A 19,571-nucleotide genomic window follows, 5' to 3' on the forward strand; every position below is an offset into this window, starting at 1 on the left:
CTGTGACTTGGGGATGCGCCCAGCACGGGGCCTTGTAAGGGGGAGTGGTGGTGGGGAAGCTATTAATTGAAATAGCTTCATTAATTAGTAATTAACAGCAGGGTGATGACTATGTCACATGTCGTAATTCAGCAATGCCCTTCATGTGTTATGGGGTCTTTAATTAAAGGACGTGCATTTTAATTAAAGGCAAGCCTGGCCCTTTGGCCTTTGGAATAAAAAGGCTGGTCCTGACTTTCAAAGAGGCTGGGGTAGCTGGGAAGGGGGGCACAAGGGTCAAGGGTCTCATGCCAGCATGGGAGGAGGACTTGGCTCAAGGCCACAGGGCGGAGGGAAGCTGAGAGTCCTCAGTGCTGCATCTCATGGCCACAAGCCCTGAGGACCCAGGATCCCATGAGGGGCTGGAAACACTGTTTCAGAGAGGGTGCAGAGTCCAGTGGTGCCAGAGCCATTCCTCTGCCCAGCAGGGGGCAGAGAGGTCATAGCTGCTAATTCAGCACAGCAATGACCAGGAGCATGTCAAGATTTCAGCTTCCAACACCCATAGGATGGATTTCCTTCCGGAAGGACTTGCAGGATTCTGAGGCATGGCTGGAAAAGTGGCACACTGAAGCCCAGCAGGCAGGCCCCCTATCCCCTGGCAGTTGTGCTGGGCCCAGGAGGAAGGCTGGGGCCGGAGAGAGGAGTTTTTGTCCTCTGCTGTTCCTGGGGTACTGCTGTGATGAACAGGGTCCCCACTGGGGCTGGGGCTATGTCCAACTTTCCTTCTCATGTCCCAATAACCCCCCCCAGACAGCCTTGAAACAGATGACATGCCAGCCACTCCATAGTGAACTTGACTGTGGCCAATCACAGCCTACTTGCTTGACCCTTGACACACACCAGAGGAGAGCCCCCACCTGCCCTGTCCTATCTGTCACCTGGGCTCCTGAGGAACAGTGGCTGGCCCCGACTCTCTCCAGCTCCACCTCTCTCCATGTCACACCCATTTCTCTGTCTCTAAGTCTGTCTCCTCTTGCTGTCTCATGCATTGCACACACATCAATGTATACTGACTTCATAGCCCTGGTAGGGCACAGTGGGGTTTCTCTTGGCCAGGGTTCATGGATAATGCTCCTTGATGTCCAGTCCCCTTTCTTGGTGGGGCATTGACTGAAGGAAGCCCAGGAGCCCCTCACCTGGGGCATACTCTTTTCCTATGACCACTTTTCTGCTTGGTGAAACCAGGCAGCAGCAGGAGGCACCTGGCAACACTTGTCCCTGTGCTAGGTGGCAGGAATTCCAGCTCTGATAGGCCACCTCTGACCCATCTCAAGCAAAGATGGACAGAGGAAAGGAGCGTTTGCATAGGGAACTGATGCCACTTTAAAGTTTGTTTTTTTTTTCTCCTGGAAGGCTGTCTGTTCCTCCCTGTGACTCTAGTGGCTTCAGAAGCTAGACTGCGACTCCTGAGGTGCTTAGTGATGGGATTCAGCCGTCACACTGTGAGAATGGATACCCCATTCAGTCCTCACACAAGTCACCTAGAGAGGCTGGCCCTCTAGTGCTCCAGTCTGACAGAGCAGCCTGGCTGAGCCCCTGAAGATCAAGAGAGAATGAAGTGCTTGACAGAAAAACAATGTCTGTGAACAGTTCCTTCCTTCTTTTTCTCCTCCTCCTTTTTCTCTTCTTCCTCCTCCTTTTTCTTCCTTCTCTCTCTCTCTCTTGCTCGCTATTTCTTAAGCAGTAGCAGCCATGGATGGATGGGACAGGAGAAGATCCCATATAAAGGCCCTGGGCTATATCCTGGTGTCAGACAGAGATAGCAGAATCATTCTGAACCTGAGATCATGGGCTGCAGAGAAAAGAGTATGCAGGGCCAGGCAAGGTATTGGAAGAAGCATATGTTAACTGGGGCTGGGGCTGGGGCATTGCTCCTACAGGAGGGACAGGAGGCTGCTCCACTGGAGTGACCAGTTGTAGGGGACCCTGATATCTGGGGAGCTAGACCTGGGTTGCTGTGTAGTACTGCCTGAGCTCCCATTTCTGACCAATGGCCACTCTTAAGAGCCCCCACTGGCCTATATCTTGGTCTACTTACAATTGTGGCTTAAAACACTGACTTCCTACCCCATCCCACAAGCCATGTACTAGCTCTGCATAGTGGGCCAGCCAGATCTCAGATCTACTTTAGGAGAAAGCTTTCAGCTGACAGTCTGTGTCAAGGTCACACCTACTGAGACACCGCTAAGCATACCAGAGACATGCATCATAAAATATAGCCTGTCCAATTAAATTATTTAATGCATTTAACATAATTACCATCCTCCAAACTCATGAGTGGTTCCCATGCTCCCTCCTTCCTTGGGAGAGAACATAGACTGGAAACGTATTCTCCCTCTGGTAGCCACGAGAACAGTCCTGGGCCTGCCTTACACAGGTCCCAGAGACCTTGTACCTGACTGCAGAGGTGCTGGAGAGTTGAGTGTGGGAGAGTAGGCTTTGCAAGCAAGGACTTTTAACAGTTGTTTAACAACTGAGCCATCTCCCTAGTGTGTGTGTGTATTTGTGTGTATGTGTGTGTGTGTGTGTGTGTGTGTGTGTGTAGGCCAGAAGTTGACATCAGTATCTTCTCTACACTCTATTTACTGAGGCAGGATCTCTCACTTAAAACAGCACTTGCTGAGTCAGCTAGCCGATTAGCTAGTGGGCTTTCCCTGGGGATTCGCCCCCTCCCCTCATCCATGGTCATGTTTAACTGGCTGAAGGTTGTTACCAGAGTTAATTTCTACATGACAAGTTTATTGCACATATTGGCTGCTTGGTCCAGGTCAAAGATCACTCTCTGACTCCTCCCACTCTGGTGGTCTTGGTTTACCACTGTCTTAGTTGTCTGTAGTCTTGTGGCCATCCTGTAGTTTGTCTGTCTTTAATGTGACCTTCCAGCCAAGCCCACAGCCCCAAGTAGCCAAGGGCAGCGCTCTTGTGATGGGACGTCAGTGGCCTGTGCAGGTGCTTCCTTCTGTCCAGCAGCATCTGGGGCGCAGCTCCGCCCCTTTTTGCCCTCCTCAGGCTCCTTCTGGTGCGCTTTGCCCATAGTGGAAACTCTTGCCCCTCACATCTCAATATTTGGCCCATATTGAGTAGATTGGGGGCAGTAACTGTCCCAGGCCAGTCTCTGTCCTGCCCACCTGTGTTTGGGAGACAGATGGACACTTGCCTCAACCTTCCGGCAAGGAGATGCCTCCCTGGCTCCTTAATTAGTGTGCTCCCAGCCAATCCCCCTGATCTCATCCTGGGCCCGTAAGTGTCTGTCCAAGGCATCTCCAGAATTGGCCCTAATTGGCCACTTCTCACAGTTCTTACAGAGACCAGTGGACTGTAACTGCCTCCTGGTGCAGAAAGCTAGCCTGTTCACATCAGTGAGGAGAGGATGCTGGAGAAGGTGTTGGAGATAGGGCAGCTGTCTTAGCATGCCCATCCTTATGAGACAGCCATTTTCTAGAGCTGGCCATAGAACTCAGTTTACTTGCAGAAAAAGGAAGGGGAGGGACAAGGCCCGGCTTGCCCACAGTCCCTATGCTGGCAGGGCCCATCAGGGCAGTGGTCCCAGGAGGCAAGGACAGCCCTTCATGGGCCTCACCCTAGAAGGTTCTTGTTTTCTCTCCCAGCCCCGCCTCATTGCTCACAAACCCTGCATCTTCATCTCACAAAGAAATGGCTGGTGTCTGTTTGCTTGCGGGCAAGACTCAAAGGGACTTGAAGAGTAAATGTTTCCGTAAGTTTGAGCTGACATTTAATTTTAATGACTTTCTAAACAAAGTAACCATGGGTTGCGAGTCGTTTTATGGTTTGCTGATGTCTGACAGGTGTTTTGCCCGTGTGGGAAACAGCTGTGGGGAGCGTTTCCCTAATAGCTCATAAATAACAAGCACTTAGCATCTCTCTTTGTAGGTGGCGCTGCCAATGGCCAATTTGTTCCTCAGAAGTGCCCACGTTGGCCTGTCAATCAGTTTTTGCCGTAGGCACTTTTGGGTGATTAGAAGCCCCTTGGAGAGTGAGAACTCCAAATTAGTTTTAAATAAAAAATAAGAATATTCATGTTGCTGAACATCTGAAGGCAAGGGAACAAAATTGGACTGGTGGCTTGGGTTCGTGTGCCACAGGGGAGGGTCTGTGGGTCCAGATCCCCTGGGGTCCCTAGGGACCAGGCTCAGGCAGGCAGCACAGAATCCCCAAGGCAGGGGCTAGGAGCTTTCTTGAGCAGAGAGGAACATCGGTAGTGCAGTGCTGTCCTGACGCCCCACAGCACAGCCCTGCCTCAGGACAGGACATAAGTGGCAGGTGACAGGTGGGAGCACTTCATTTCACTGTGCCTTGGTGGGACATGAAAGAGCACTTGGGGGAGCAGGGAGGGAGTAGCCCTGTCTCCTTGAGAGAACAAATGTTCGCTTTGAAGAAGTTGCAGTGAGCAGAGCCATTGTCAGAGGCTTCAGAAAGCACCAAATCCTGCGGTGGAGTGGGTACTTTCCTGTCAGCCACCTCCCTTCCTTGGGGCCAGACCCAGATGGCTTGGTTCTGTCTACCTTCCACATAGGGTAAGTTACCTCTGCTCTTGTCCCCTGCACAGATCAGTGCAGTAATCACCTGGCTCCTGGCTGTTCTAGGCAATATCTGAGGTACCAGGTGCCAAGCTAACCCTACCCTGCCCAGTTCAGTAAAACTCAAGAATTGTTGTGCAATGGGAAATAAGACTGGGCCTGGATTTGGGGGGGGGGGGCGGCGGAAACACAGCTTCCTCAAGGCAGCTACACAGAGGGAAGATCTACTGTTTAGATCTACTGTGCAAAGGCCATGACAAAATACCTCTGCATGAGGAAGGGCTCCAAGAATAACCAGTCCAGAGGAACTGGCTGCATAGAAGTTCTGGATCCCCCAGCGCTCTCCGCTTCTCTATAAGGGCTGAGAAGGGATTCTGGGAATGCAGAGATCTACTCACTATGGGGTTGCCAGGGACTGCCTTCCCTTCCCCCCAAACCTATGAGCAGTGTGTAGAGGTGTGTGAGAGGCTGGGGCGGGTGGGTTGAATGAGGATGGGCCTGGGAGCAGCTGGTCTGAGAATCTTCTCAGGGTGGTGAACAGGCCTGATGCTAGGGAACAATGGAGGGCCTGGGGCATTAGCAGAGGGGGGTGACATAAGAGAGGAGACAACAAGGGCTGTGGGAGCAAGCCTGGCCCAGTGTTGACCCGGAGACTGGGAGGCCTTGGATACAGATATTGGCTAGTGGCTGGGAGTGGGACATGTGGACACATGCTTGGTAGTGTCCAGCCCTAGGTGCCCCAAATGTGCTCCAGTGCCCTCCCTCCTCTATTCTTCATCCCAGGAACTTCCTCCCAATGCTACATCTGCAAAGCCTCATGAAGAATCACTGTCCTTTAGAAGCCAGTCTGTCCCTCATAGTGTCACCAGTTGGCCTGCACTGGGGCTGATGGCCCTTGCTGTCCGTTGCAAGCCTAGACAATGTGGTAGGTTAAGACTGGTAACACTGTGGCATGTGCCCCTCCACATCCACTCTGCCAAGCCCCATTGCCCATGGTTACCACTCTAGGGCCATTTTGCTGGCTATAGCTTTTGTCCTCCTTAGCTTCCCAATCAATGTGCTATTGCTTAATAGGCAAAAATAAACCCATGTTATGGCTACTTCAATGTGAAGCTAGAGTAGAGCCCAGCTATGGCAGGAGGCTGGTATCCCAGGCCTGGTCTGAGGGGACAGCAGGTTAAGTGGTTAGGTCTCACAGTACACCCAGTCTCATGGATGTCCATGAAGGTGGCAGGGAGGATGTGAAGCCCAGTGGTGGTTATAAAGGTGATTGAGGAGAGTGTGCAGGGCTGGAGAGATGGCTTAGCAGTTAAGGTGCTTGCTGGCAAAGCCAAAAGATCCAGATTTGATTGCCCAGTACCCATGTAAGCCAGGTGCACAAGTGGCACATGCATCTGGAGTGTTTGCAGTGACTAGAGACCAAGGCGTGCCCATTCTCTCTCTTTCTCTTTCTCTCAAATAAATAAATATTTTTAAAAGAGAGTGTGTGGGAGCTGGTGCCTTCTCAACTGGCCCCACAGAACATTGATGACTCAGTCTGAAGCTGCAAACCTTGGCCTTCTCCAGAACCTGCTGCTCCTGAGACCCTTTCAAAGGACTGCCTGATTTGACCCCAGTGTTCCCTCTCTGGGATCTTCCCTGGGGTCCTCCCTGGAGCTGCAGAGCCACTCTCCGATCTCCTGCTATCTTCAGAGATGGCTCACTGTGGCATAGCTGGAGCTCTGGATCCAAACTTGGGCCTAAGGCCTCGCCTGCTTCCTAGAAGCGGCAGACGTGGCCCAAGTCTGAGCTTCAGTCGGCCCATTGTGAATTGGTTCCCAATGGCAGGTGCCCTTTGGGAAATGGGTAGGTTCCAGCGGCTGCTGTTCTTCTGGGAAGTGGGTAAGGCTCTGGCAGGCAGGTACAGGCAGGTGTTCTGGTGTGAGCACACCAGGCATTTGTTGGAGGCACTCTGGTAGAGTGGTGCCTGGGACATGGGTTGCTAGTCATAGAGAGGTCAGTTGCCCTCATCATCCCTCCCTTCCTACAGCAGCAGCCCACTGAGATGACAAAGGACAGACCCCAGTCCCTTCCCCCGTGGGCTGTCTTTAGATGCCCCTCCATCCAGGGCACCTGTACCATCCTCCTCAGCTTCTTATGCTCCACATGAGACATCCTCCTTTCTTCTCCTAAATGCCACAGTGCTGTCTCATGGCCTCTGTATGAACTGGTCACCTGCCTGGAGGGCCCCCTGGATTAACCTGGGGCATGGCCAGGCGCTTTTGCCCTTCGCCGAGCCCTAGTGGCTGTGAGCGGGTGCAGTGACCTATGCCTCTGTGTCAATATCCCAGCATCTCTTCTTTGCAATGGTTGCCAATTGAAACATGGTACAGGGCTGGAGAGATGATATCACAGCTAAGGCACTTGCCGGCAAAATCAAAGGGCCCAGTTTTGATGCCCTGGGACCCACATAAGCGGAATGCACAAGGTGAACATGATACAGTAAGAGTGATGCAAAGTTCTCCATCTAAGTGATTGTTTAGGGCTCATTTAAGAGACACAAGAGGACTAGAGAGATGGCTTAGTGGTTAAGCGCTTGCCTGTGAAGCCTAAGGACCCCGGTTCGAGGCTCGGTTCCCCAGGTCCCACGTTAGCCAGATGCACAAGGGGGCGCACGCGTCTGGAGTTCATTTGCAGAGACAGGAAGCCCTGGCGCGCCCATTCTCTCTCTCCCCCTCTATCTGTCTTTCTCTCTGTGTCTGTTGCTCTCAAATAAATAAATTAAAAAAAAAGAGAGAGACACAAGACACATTCAGATGATACATCTAGGGCTAGAGAGGTGGTTCGGGTGGTAGAGGGTTTGCCCAGAATACTTGAAGCCCTGGGTTCCACCCCCAGCACTGCATGCAGCGCTCAGAAGGTGGAGGCAAGAAGAATTCAAGGTCATGCTCACCTTCGTAGCAAGCTTGGGACCCGTATGGTTTGCATGAGACCCTGCCCCCAAAGAAAAATGAAAAATATTGCAACCAGCAACCCACTTCTGTAACTTTTTCAACTTTCAAAAAACACACTATACCCAGTAGTACTCAGTCCCAATCTCCTTCTCCTCTGCCCCAATAGCCCCGTCAGCCATGCCTGCTTGGTCCTTGTGGGTTTGTTCAATGTCGCGCAGTTTGTAGAAAGGACTCACAGCACACAGGGCCTCCTTCTACTTAGCACGTTTCAAGGGTCCACGGTGTAGGCCATGTCACAGGCCACGTCATGTCTATCTGTGCCATTAGTGGGTATTCATTTTGACTGGTTGCTCCTGCTAAGTGCTATGCAGTGTTGAGTGCTCTGAGAAATGCTACCATGTGTGAACATGCAGTGTTTGTCTCAGGTCCTGCTTCTAGTTGTGACTCTTAGGGGCTTGGGGACGCTGCTGCCTCTGCTTCTCCAACACTGGGATTACAGGTGAACACCCCATGCCTGGCTTTTGCATGGGTGCTGGAGAGCCAACCTCAGGTTCTCATGTTTGTTGACAAGTGCTTCACCACTGTGGCTCCTGCGCTCAAGGAGGCTCCTTGGGCCTTTGGTTGCTGATGTTGTAGAAAGAGATCGCAGAGAACCATTTTGCTATCCAGGGTGCAGTAATCCTGATGGGCAGAGAATTGCAGGCTCCTCCCAGGCCAGGGCCTGGTAGTCACTGTGGCCCAACCCTATCCTTTCTGGGTACCCCAGTTGTTAGTGGGCGCCTGTGGTTCTTAGCTGGAGAGAAGGTATGCAAGTGTCTGTGTGACAGCTCGAGTCTCCAGCTAGGCTCCTGCTACGCCACTAAATATTTTAGCAAAGGAACATTTTTAACCGAGTGGCCAGATGTCCAAGTTGACAAAGTGCTTAAGGCGTTTGCCTGATAAAAAGCCCAAGCCCCTGGTAGATGGGGATAGAAAACTCGCCTGAGGCAAGTGTGTGATATTAAAAACATCCCGGGCTCCTTTGTGCAGGCTCTGTGCACAGAGGTTTGAAGCTAGCGTCCATCTGTCGCTGCAGCGTGGCCTGACGCTCAACAAAGCCTGATCCATCTGATCTTGGAGCAACACTGCTCTGTAGCAGCCCAAGTGGGACCACCAGGCCTGGAGCTGGCTCGGTACAGAGGGAGTACCATCAGCGTGCCTGAGCCTAGTTGGGCTTACAAGAGGACACAGCCCAGACTATGGCAGCACCACACTACCAGGGTCTCCCTGAGGTTTGTGCCTCCCAGTTCTGCTTGCTGGAGATAACAGCTTCCCTGCTTCCTTGCAAACTTCTGTGGAGTCTGGGAGCCTCTGAGGAATGTGTAAAACAGATCAAGGCTTCAGTTCTCCCCTGAGTAGAGGGACATGGGCCCAGAGCAAAGCCAGACTTTGTCTCAAACAGGCAGGAAGAGGGGCAAAGAGAGGCCTGGGCAAGGCTGAGGAGTCCAAAGTTCCTGGATGGATCCCAAGCCCAGTGAAGATTGGTTTGTTGTGCAAAGAGCTGAGAAGGTCTGAGAACTCTCTGTGAGGCTCAATGAGACACCCGCCTCAGCTGAGGTTGAGAATCCAGGGGGTTGATTTTCAAGCCACTATACACATGTAGCCAGGTGGAAGGATCCAGAACTGACATGAGTTCAGAACAGGCAGTGTCTTGACACAGAGGCTGTCCTCTGAGGGGTCTTTTCTGCATATTCCAGTGGCACCACTACTGGGGCTGATATCTGCCATGGCAGTGGGGATGTTGATGTTAGTGACCGTGTACTGAACCCTTCCTGTGGGTACCTCTATCTTCTTAATTGACAATGATACAGACCTTCAGGGTGAGGATGGTGTCTCCTGCCTTCTGAAGACTGGCTCAGTCTGGGCATGGAAAGGATGTTGCCTGTGGAAAGGCCTGGCTGGGAGTCCTGGGTCTGGGCTCTTTGTTTGACCGATGGACTTGGGCCCTGCTCATGGCCCCACAGTATATAGAAAGTCTTCATGTGGCACAAAGCAGGTGGGAGGGCAAAAATGGAAGATAGGAAGAGCTATAGATGGGAAGGGGTGCAGGTTGGCAGGAATACAGGTGGCAGGTGGGAAGGGTACTGGTAATGGAGGTGCAGTGAAGGAGGTCTCTGGCTCTGGAGGCAGGCATCCCTGTAGTGTGATTCTTGGCTGGTATTCTGACTTCCACAGGAGAAAGCTCTCATTTGGAAGTGTTTCCTGGGGACCTAAGGCTCATGGTGGCAGAGGTTCTCTGGTTCAGCCTAGAAGTGGGGTCTTTTTTTTAATGCAGGGTCTCACTAGGCTGTCCTCAAACTTTCTTCAAACCTCCTGCCTCAGCCTCCTATGTGCCGAGATTACATGCACAAGCCACCACACCAGGCTTAGGTTCAGAGTTTTAAGCATATTTTGCAGACCAGGGCCCTGAGACTCAGTGTACCTAGGACTCTTGGCATTTCTCCAGGCCCTGGCCTTCAGCTTGGCCTTACTATGAACATCTCAATCTTCTGCTCATCTCCTACACCCCTATAGGCTGAGCTCAGAAAGCTTGGAACATAGTTCTCTTTGGAAGAAGTGAAACAGGGATCCTAGAATCAGAGAGGTCTTGTTTTCTTGTGGAGGATGGGGCATGAGGCTCCAGTGTATTCCTGGAAATGTCATAGTAGAACCTGGGTTTTGATTCAGAACAGTGAAACCTTAACCTGTATACCACAGAGGAGATTAGATATATAATACTATAAAATCATCATCATGCTTAATCCCTTCAGTCAGTGAATATGGGCATTTACTGCTGTTGATAGAAGACAATGAAGGGTTTGAAAAAGCCATCACAGTACCCAGCAGGCTTTTGGGAATGGGTATTGGGAACAGAGGGACCCTGTGGAGACAGGTGGGGACCTGCTGAGAAGTGAGAACTACTTAGCCACAGCCTGTCACATTAGGCCTTGCCCCTTGCCATGGACACAGGGAAATGCTGTCCTGTTCCTGGATGAGCCCTGTGAGAACTAGGCACATCAACCAGGCTCCCCAGGATGGGGACATCCCTGAAGAGGGGTGGAAGACATACCCACCCAGAGGACAGTGATCATTGTCTCAGGACAGCAAGAGAAGACCCTTGAGGGAGGGCAGTGATAGGACTTGGAAAGGGCTGAGAAAGGCAGTTCCTTGTATGAGACCACTGGGGACATTCACACCCTACTTTATACAAACAAGCTGGCTTTCCCTGTGTAGGGCCTTGAAGAAGCTCTGTGTGGTACAGGTTCTCCTGAATCTGACATTCCACAGCAGAGGGCTCTGCTCAGGCATTTGGCCTCAACCCCTGGAATTCTGCTTCCATTTAATATGTGTAATGTGCAGAGAAGCAGGTCAACATTTCCGATCTGCACCCAGCACGTAATGAGGGCAGCCGCTTCTGTCCATCTGGAGCCTGTGCTGGTAGCCCCATCCTAGGCTCAGCCACAGGTCTCACCCACCGACGTCTGCTGGTTTCCACTTAATGAGCGATTTTGGATTAGAGTGGGAGCCAGCAACAAGGGCACCGATCTATATTAATTCTCAGCAAAATGAAAATTGCAAAGATTTACTTAGGGTTGTTACAGGAGGAAATTTAATCACAGCTTCATCCCTAGCATCCGTTGGCTAGATGCATAACTGCTGCCACTAGAGATCGTAAATGCCTGTGTGCCCTGTGGTGGACCATGAAGTGGCCTTAGATAACCCTCAAGGCCATACAGGGTATTCTGTCACCTCGACAGTGACTAGCTCCTGGTGACTTGTTTTACTTATTAAAGATGGTGCACACCTGACATTCGAGCAGGAGGTAGGAGGATTGCTGTGAATTTGAGGCCAGCTTGGGGTTACACAGTGAGTTTCAAGTCATGTCAGCCTGGGCTAAAGTGAGACCCTGCCTTGATTACCCCCACCCCCGACCTCCACCACCCCCAGTAAAGGAGACAACACCAGGCTGGGTATGACTCTTTTCTTTTTTAGTTTTTCAAAGTAGGGTCTCACTCTAGCCCAGGATGACCTGGAATTAGACTCAGGATGGCCTTGAACTCATGGTGATCCTGCTACCTCTGCCTCCAGAATCCTGGGATTAAAGGCGTGAGCCACCATGACCGGCATGGTATTATTTTTTATTTTATTTTTTTATTTTTTTCTCAATTTTTATTAACATTTTCCATGATTATAAAAAGTATCCCATAGTAATACCCTCCCCCCACACTTTCCCCTTTGAAATTCCATTCTTGATCCTATCCCCTTCCCATCTCAATCAGTCTCTCTTTTATTTTGATATCATGATCTTTTCCTCCTCTTATGATGGTCTTGTGTAGGTAGTGTCAGGTATGGTATGTTTTTAATCTCAGTACTCGGGAGGCTGAGAATTGTCTTGAGTTCAAGGCCAGCCTGGACTGCAGAGTGAATTTCAGGTCAGCCATCTTTAAAAGAAAGGAAAAAGACATCACCAGTTTAGAGAAGAAGAAGAGGGAAATTTAAAAACAAGATTTGAGTAAGTGCCCTCCCTCTCATGTTCCCATCTTCTGAAAGCAGTGCACATTCAATAGTGTCTTTTCCTGGCCCATTGTGACCTCATGAGTGGTAATGGTCCTTTTGAGGCACTCAGTGGTTCCTATGAGCACTCCCTGCCTGTCCATCGTTTGAGGTTCTCCACCATTTGAGTTTTTCCACCACTGGTTTCTATTCTGTGGCTTCATAAGCTTCAAGCCAGGGGCTGACAGGGGCTTCATTGCAGTGCCGGGCGATGAGCGCATGGCCCTGAAGCCTGCCTCCTTCCAGGCATGATTATCATTTCTGCTCAGTCAGCACTCACAGGGTGCCTTCTCCCTGGCCTTTCCTCAAGTAAGATGTCTGGGCAAACCTGGATCTTCCCTTTGCATCCTGGGCTATTGGTCCCTGAGGGAAGTAATCTTTTTCTGTCTCTTCCAAAGCCTGGCTCCTGGTTGAGTGGGGAGTGGCTGACCAAGTGGGAGGAGTACTTTCAGGGGAGCACTGGGGACCAGCAGTGGCCACAGTTCATGGGAGGGCCCCTACCTGCAGAGCCTACCCTGACAGTAGCCAAATGTGGCCCTTTTTACTTCCTGTAGTTTTATCTTAAATATTTTCTTTATTTATTTGAGAGAGAGAAAGAAATAGACAGAAAGAGAGAGAAGAGAGAGAGAATGGGCACACTAGGGCCTCCAGCCACTCAAATGAACCCCAGATGCATGCACCCCCTTGTGCATCTGGCTTATGTGGGTTCTGAGGAATCGAGCCTGGGTCCTTTGGCTTTGCAGGCAAGTGTCTTAATCACTAAGCCATCTCTCCAGCCCCTGCTTCCTGTAGTTTAATGGCGGAACATCCATCAGTACACCATCTCTCTTGGGTCCTGCTTGGTCTTGGCTGTCTCCTGGTTTGCATAGAAAGGTCTCACTACCTTGGGGAGTGGCAGTGAGTCTCCATGCAAGGCTCCCACATACATTTTTATGCTGTCATCACATGTCCTCTAGGACTTTGGAATTGGGCCATGGACTTATGCTACACGCCTTGGGATAACATGCACGGGGCTGCTATGGCCTCTGGAGTGGGACAGACATGAGTAGAGAATCTGAGTTTTGCTACTTTCAAAAGAATAACATTCCCTGTCTGAGAAACTCATCAATATGACCCCTGTCTCAGCTCATTGTCTCCAGTCCTTAGTTTTCACTCAGCTCCAGAGAGCTCTGAAAGTGGGAATGTCTAAAACTCATTCTTATTCCAATCTGCTCTCAGGGCACTGAGCCTGGGTGAGTTCTTTCTCCCCTGGCTGTGGACATCTGGTATCAAGAATGCATATGGGGGGCTTGGCTATTGCTGCCAGCTTGGGCTCATATCACACTGTTTGGATCCTGTTCTTAGGACTAGCATGGGTCCTGTTCCAAGTGACAAATTAGCTGCTGAGCCAGGTTCTTGAGGTCGTGGTGGGTCAATAGCCCTATATAGTTCTATCCTTAGTCTCTTGGCTCTGGTGGCCAGTCTGCTTAATGCTGTGAGCTGATCATCTCTACCCTCCAAAGTGGCCCCTGGATTTGGTGCCATGCCCCAATACCCCCACTTCCTCCATGGCTCCAGGGGACAGGGTGGGACAGACCTGGGCCTCAGTGCCTTTGTGTTTGAGGGGGTTCCAGCTGAGGTAAGGCCATTTGTCCTCATTTCTCCCCTATCCTCAAGCCAGCTAAGAGGCTGTTTTCTTGAGAATGGGGAACCTGTGGGTGACTTCACCTACCTTTTGTCTATGTGCCAATGCTGAACCCCCTGGGAACTAAAGGCGGACCTCTTCATCTCTGCCTCTGTCTCCACTTAGCCCTGCTCCTCGTTTCCCTCCCTGAGGGGCCAGACCTAGTAGGGAGCTGTGGGTGGAACCCTGTGAGAACAAGCCTTGACCTTCCCCAGCCCTCTTCCCTCCACATCCTCTTCCATGTTTGTTTCTGCGACAGACAGGAGACCCTGCCACCTCTGGCCTCAGGTCTAGCAGTGGGTTCTGTGATCTGCTGCACCTGGTCCTCTTCCCCCAACTGTGTGAGAATATTCTGGAATACCTTGGCCTTGGTTTCTAACCTGGCCCCTTTCCTATGCTCTAGCCTATTGAGCACAGGAGCAGTGTGGAGAACAGATGAGTTGAGTTGAGTCCTCACATGCTGTTCAGGGAGGAAGCCTACAGGCAGAAGGCTAGGAGCAGAGTGCAGGCTTCCAGCCCCCAGCCCTGATCGTCCTGCTCAGGCCACTGGCTGGGCTCCTCCTCCCTTGATACATGACCTGCTCCTCAGTCCTGTCAGACTTTGCAGGTTTTAACAGTGAGGCCCTGTGTTCTAGATATAGGGGTGATGGGTCCCCATTAACGAGTAAGTTGTATAAGACTTGATGTGAGCAGGGCAAAGGCAGCTCAGAGGTCTCTTAGAGCCTGCCAGGGGACTGAAGGGTGACCTGGTTGTCCTGTGGGGCTTTGCTTTGGTCCGGGAGCCCATAACCCAGGGGACTCTATAGGGAGAGAGCTGTGTGCAGCTTCTTGTTCACAAACATGCAACCATATGCACACATGCACTCTCACGTGTGCATACCCAAGTACTGCCCATGCACATGACACACACAAGTGCATGTGTACACATGGCACAAACACACATGCGCACATAAAGCATAAGACACACACATGTCCAGAATACCACTACACCAGCCTCATCTCATGTCTACCTGCCCCAGGCAGGATTGATGACAGCTTGTCAATTCCTCTTGGCCAGCCAGGACTCCCTGTCCAGAGTAGCCAGACATTGCAGCCAGACCTCTGCTGGGGACAAGAAGTGACAGAAACCCAAAGTATTTGGGGGATATGCATATACATACATGCATAAATATGGTTTTTCAAGGTAGAGTCTCACTCTGTAGCCCAGGCTGACCTGGAATTCACTATGTAATCTCAGGGTAGCCTTGAACTCAAAGCAGTCCTCCTACTTCTGCTTCTCCTGTGCTAGAATTAAAGATGTGCACCACCACGCCTAGCTGAAATATGGGATATTTAAGGAGCATTTTTCTTTAAAAAATTTTTACTTAGTAATATTTTATTGGGTTGGAGAGATAGCTTAGTGGTTAAAGCACTTGCCTGAGAAACCTAAGGACTCAGGTTCTATTTCCCAGTATCCACATAAACTGGATGCACAAAGAGCACATGCATCTGGAGTTTGCAGTGGCTGGATGACCTGATGTGCCCGTTCTCTCTCTATCTGCCTCTCTCTTTCTCTTTCTCAAAAAGATGGATAAATAAAACTAAAATTATTTATTTACTTATTTATTACTTATTTATTTGCAAGGAGAGAGAGGGAGAATAGGCATGCCAGGGCCTCCTGCCACTACAAATGAACTCCAGATGTGTATGCTTCTTCCTGCATCTGGCTTCACTGAGGAATCAAACTCAGGCCTTCGGGCTTTGTAAATAAGTGCATTTAACTTCTGAGCCATCTCTCCAGCACTAAATTTTTGTTTATTTGTGTGTGTGTTCATGCTTTCCAGAGTCTCTCATTCAATCAACTCCCATCTGACTTTACATGGGTGACTGGGAAATTGAACCCAGGCTGGCAGACTTCACAAACAAGTGCTGTTAACCACTGAGCCATCTCCCCAGCCCTTAAGGAGCGTTTCCATCAATGGTTATGGGGAACAAACTGTCCAGAGAGAGGCAGATGGGTGGCAGGACCCACTTTTCCAGATAGCCTTCAGGAGCATCGGGGACTAAAGAGGAAGATGGAGGTGACTCCTGGCATGTGCCTGCCGCTGGGGATACACGTTGGCAGGACCTGCTCCCAGGACACAGGTTCTCCTGTGCAAACCTTGTGCATTCTGGGATGCTGCTTTTCCTCCCTCCAGGACCCTGAGTCATCAAGGTGGAGAAGCAAACTAAAAGGTTCCAGTGTACCTCCCTTCCCACGTGCAGCTGCCAACCCACAGGCTAGGTAAGGGCCCTAGGGGGAGTGAGGAATTCTGTGTCCTAGCTATAGGCAAAGGACATTTATTTTAGAAATGTGCTTTTAAATGTAAGATAAACATGCTTCTTTTGTCCTCGATGTTGGAAGTGCTGGCTTCCTGGCATCGTCCATGCAGGGTGTGGAGGACACATCGAGTGAGGGCAGCTCTGTCTCCACAGAGCATGAGGAGTACTGAGACCCCAGCCAGTTGCATCATGTCAGTGTCCCACAGCTCTGTACTAAAGCACATCTACAAGGGCCCCGGTGGAAGTGGACTGCGGAGTCCTGGTTCTAACACACACCATGCCAGTTGGGTAGGGGGGTCGTAGCATGCCCCTCAGGGTTGCCTCTGATCCTCATCTACAGCCCCTGGGCTGAGGCAGGTTGGGAACCATCCTGGACACAATGCCACAGGTGTTGCCTGGGGCTTTGAAAGATGATATTTTCCTGATGTGTGAAGCACAGAGACCATTTGCTTCCAGGGATTTTGTAGTGTGTGTGCAATCCATGGTCAGAAAGCAGCAAGCAATGAGAAAGCTGGGCACAGCCCTGGATGCTGCAAGCATACAGAGGCTACAGATGATGGCAAGAAAAGTGTGTCCTGTCAGATGCCTTGTGGGCATTGGGAAACAACGAGGGTCCCATGTGTGTCTCAGCATTGTGGCCAAAAACCCAGGCTGGCTGAAATCTCAGAACGGCAAGGGCTGTCTTTGTGGTACTGGAGAGACTGGCTTTATGTCAGGCTGAATCAGAGTCCCTGAGAGGGAGACAGCTGTGGGCTCATTGCTTTGAACAAAGCAGGACATGGAGGCAGGCAGAGGCAGGCCAGGAAGAGGTGTGGGGGCATGGAGAGGGTGGAGGGAGCTTCTCTAAAATGCTGGCCATGACTCTGAACCTCAGAGCTATTGTCCCCATGTGAGGCAGGCATACCAGTGGCTTGAGTATCTTGGGGGGACAGAGGCCATCAGAAGATTCACGTATGGCTAGGCATTGCTTTGTGACAGATTGACTGGGGCTGCTTGACCCACAGAGGTGGCTTGTCTTTGCTTGTGTCAGGATGTGCCTAGGATTTCCAGGAACATGACCATGAAGAACAAAGTCCATAGCATAGGGCAATGCAGGTTTGTTCAGAAATCCCCCCCTTCCACTGTGTACCCCTCAACTACCACCTCCTTCATGTTAGCTATTCAAAAACAGCTTTTCTACTGTAGATGAGTCAAAATCCCCGAGGCACTTCAAGCTGGAAAAGAACCAGTTCGAATCACTTTTACTTCAGGGAAAGCAATGGCTTTGAAGGCCAGTTTGCTCAGTCACCAGAGCCTTTTGTGCTTATGGTAGCATGGATCCTCTGGGGCTGAATTCACAGATGTGTCTTAACTTTCCAGCTCCATAGAACAGACTTTCCTTGCGGTGCTGGAGCACAGTCACAAGTCCAAAGAGGCAATTGTTTCAGAAATAATTTAATACGCCACAAATCCCTCTGTTTCCATCCCCTCTAAAGGGATGCCAAAAATGAATAAAAACAGATCACAAACAAATTTACATTATAAAATTGCTGTCATCATTCTCCGATGGATTAACTGGGTTTAGAGGTTCTATGCTCAGCGATTCCTCTCGGAATCTTCCCTTGCCAGACGGTAACTGGAGTGGCTCCGGGGCTGGCTTGCATTTCTCCGACCCTTTTAGGAGAACAGTGTTTGTTCTTTGTGAAGAAGGAGCTCTTGTGTTGGAGCTCCCAGTTTTCAGGGAGAGAGCCTGTCTGTGCTGGAGATACCCACTTAATTCCCCAGTAATGCTGGTAAACATGTAAGATGGAAAGCCTCAACTCTAGGACAAAATTAACAACAAAATGCAACAGCTTCGAGGCCAACTTGACCTGGAGAGTTTAGGAGTCCCAGAGAGCCTCAGGCAGGTGGAAGGGGGAGGCTGGGGCCAGCACACACCAGCTCCAAGCCACAGGGCTGCAGCAGTGGCTTTGCACTGTTGAGTGGGGCGTATATAAACTGAAATGTTTCTCCTTTTCTTTTAAAATTTATTTATTTTTAGAAATATTTCATTTATTTATATGCAAGCAGAGAGATACGGACAGAGATACACACACACACACACACACACACACACACACACACACACACAGAGTATGCATGCATCAGGGCCTCTATCCACTGCAAACAAACTCCAGATGCACAGTGCCACTTTGTGCATCTGGCTTTATGTGGGTACTGGGGAATAAGACCCTGGGTCATGAGGCATTGCTGGCAAGTGCCTTAACCACTGTGTCATCTCTCCAGCCCATTTTTTTTTTTTAAATATTTGATTTGTTTACCTTAAAAAGAGAGAGAAGAGGCAGATAGAGAATGGGTGCGCCAGGGCCTCTAGCCACAAATGAATTCCAGACACATGTGCCACCTTGTGCATCAGGCTTTACATGGATACTGGGTAATCAAACTTAGCTTTTCTGGCAAGCGCCTTAACTGCTAAACCATCTATCTTTCCATCCCTTTTTGTTTTGGTTTGGTTTTTGAGGCAGGGTTTCACTCTAGCCCAGGCTGACCTGGAACTTACTCTATAGCCCCAGGCTGGCCTTGAACTCACAGTGCTCTTCCCACCTCAGCCTCATGAGTGCTGGGATTAAAGGTATGTACCACCCAAGTAAATTTATTTTTATAAGTATTTTTCTTCTTTAAAAATTTTTATTTATCTTTTTCTCTTTCTGTCTTTCTCTTTGGGCATATCAGGGTCTCCTGCTGCCACAAACCAATAGCAGACAAACATACTACTCTGGGTCCAGCTTTACCTAGGTGCTGGGGAGTCCAACCTGGACTAATAGATTTTGCAAGCAAGCACCTTTAACTGCCGAGCCATATCTCCAGTCCCCAGTGTGTTTCTTTTCTTTTCTTTTGTCTTCCAAGGTAGGATCTCACTCTAGCCCAAGCTGACCTGGAACTCACTATGTAGTCTCAGGGTGGCCTCATCATGGCAATCCTCCTACCTCTGCCTCTTGAGTGCTGGGATTAAAGGCGTGTGCCACCACGCCCAGCCCAGTGTGTTTCTTAACTGGGAGAAACAAGGGCCTTTTGGCATGCAAACTCTTGGTCGCTGCTGAGAATGAACATGCTACAGGCCCCAGGGTAGATAACTGTGTGGTCAGGGAGCACGTCAAGGGGCGACCATGCCTCAGCTACATTGACCACAAGGCACTGAAGCTTAAGAGAATCTATCTGTGATGTGGGTATTTTTAAGGAAAGAGGAAAGGGGAGGCCTGACCTGTGTGGTAAACTGAGGTGAAGGGCCAGCTGGCAGCGTTTAGGATGAACATGGCAATCAGAGAACGAAGATGTTGCAGCACCTGGTTGGGCATCTTGCCTCTCATGACCCTGTCAAGGAGCTCCTAGGGGACTGCTGGACTCACAGAAGCCAATGTTTCACCAAGGACCCTTCTTTAAGGAGAGCGAGCCAGGGGCTCATGACTCCAGTTCTTCTGAGTCTTGGTCTACCAGTTGCTCAAGCAGAAGCCCACAGGTCTGAGGAAATGGTGGCACTGCTCC

The sequence above is a fragment of the Jaculus jaculus genome, chromosome 8 (genome assembly GCF_020740685.1).
Source record: "Jaculus jaculus isolate mJacJac1 chromosome 8, mJacJac1.mat.Y.cur, whole genome shotgun sequence".
In the NCBI taxonomy this organism is placed as follows: domain Eukaryota; kingdom Metazoa; phylum Chordata; class Mammalia; order Rodentia; family Dipodidae; genus Jaculus; species Jaculus jaculus.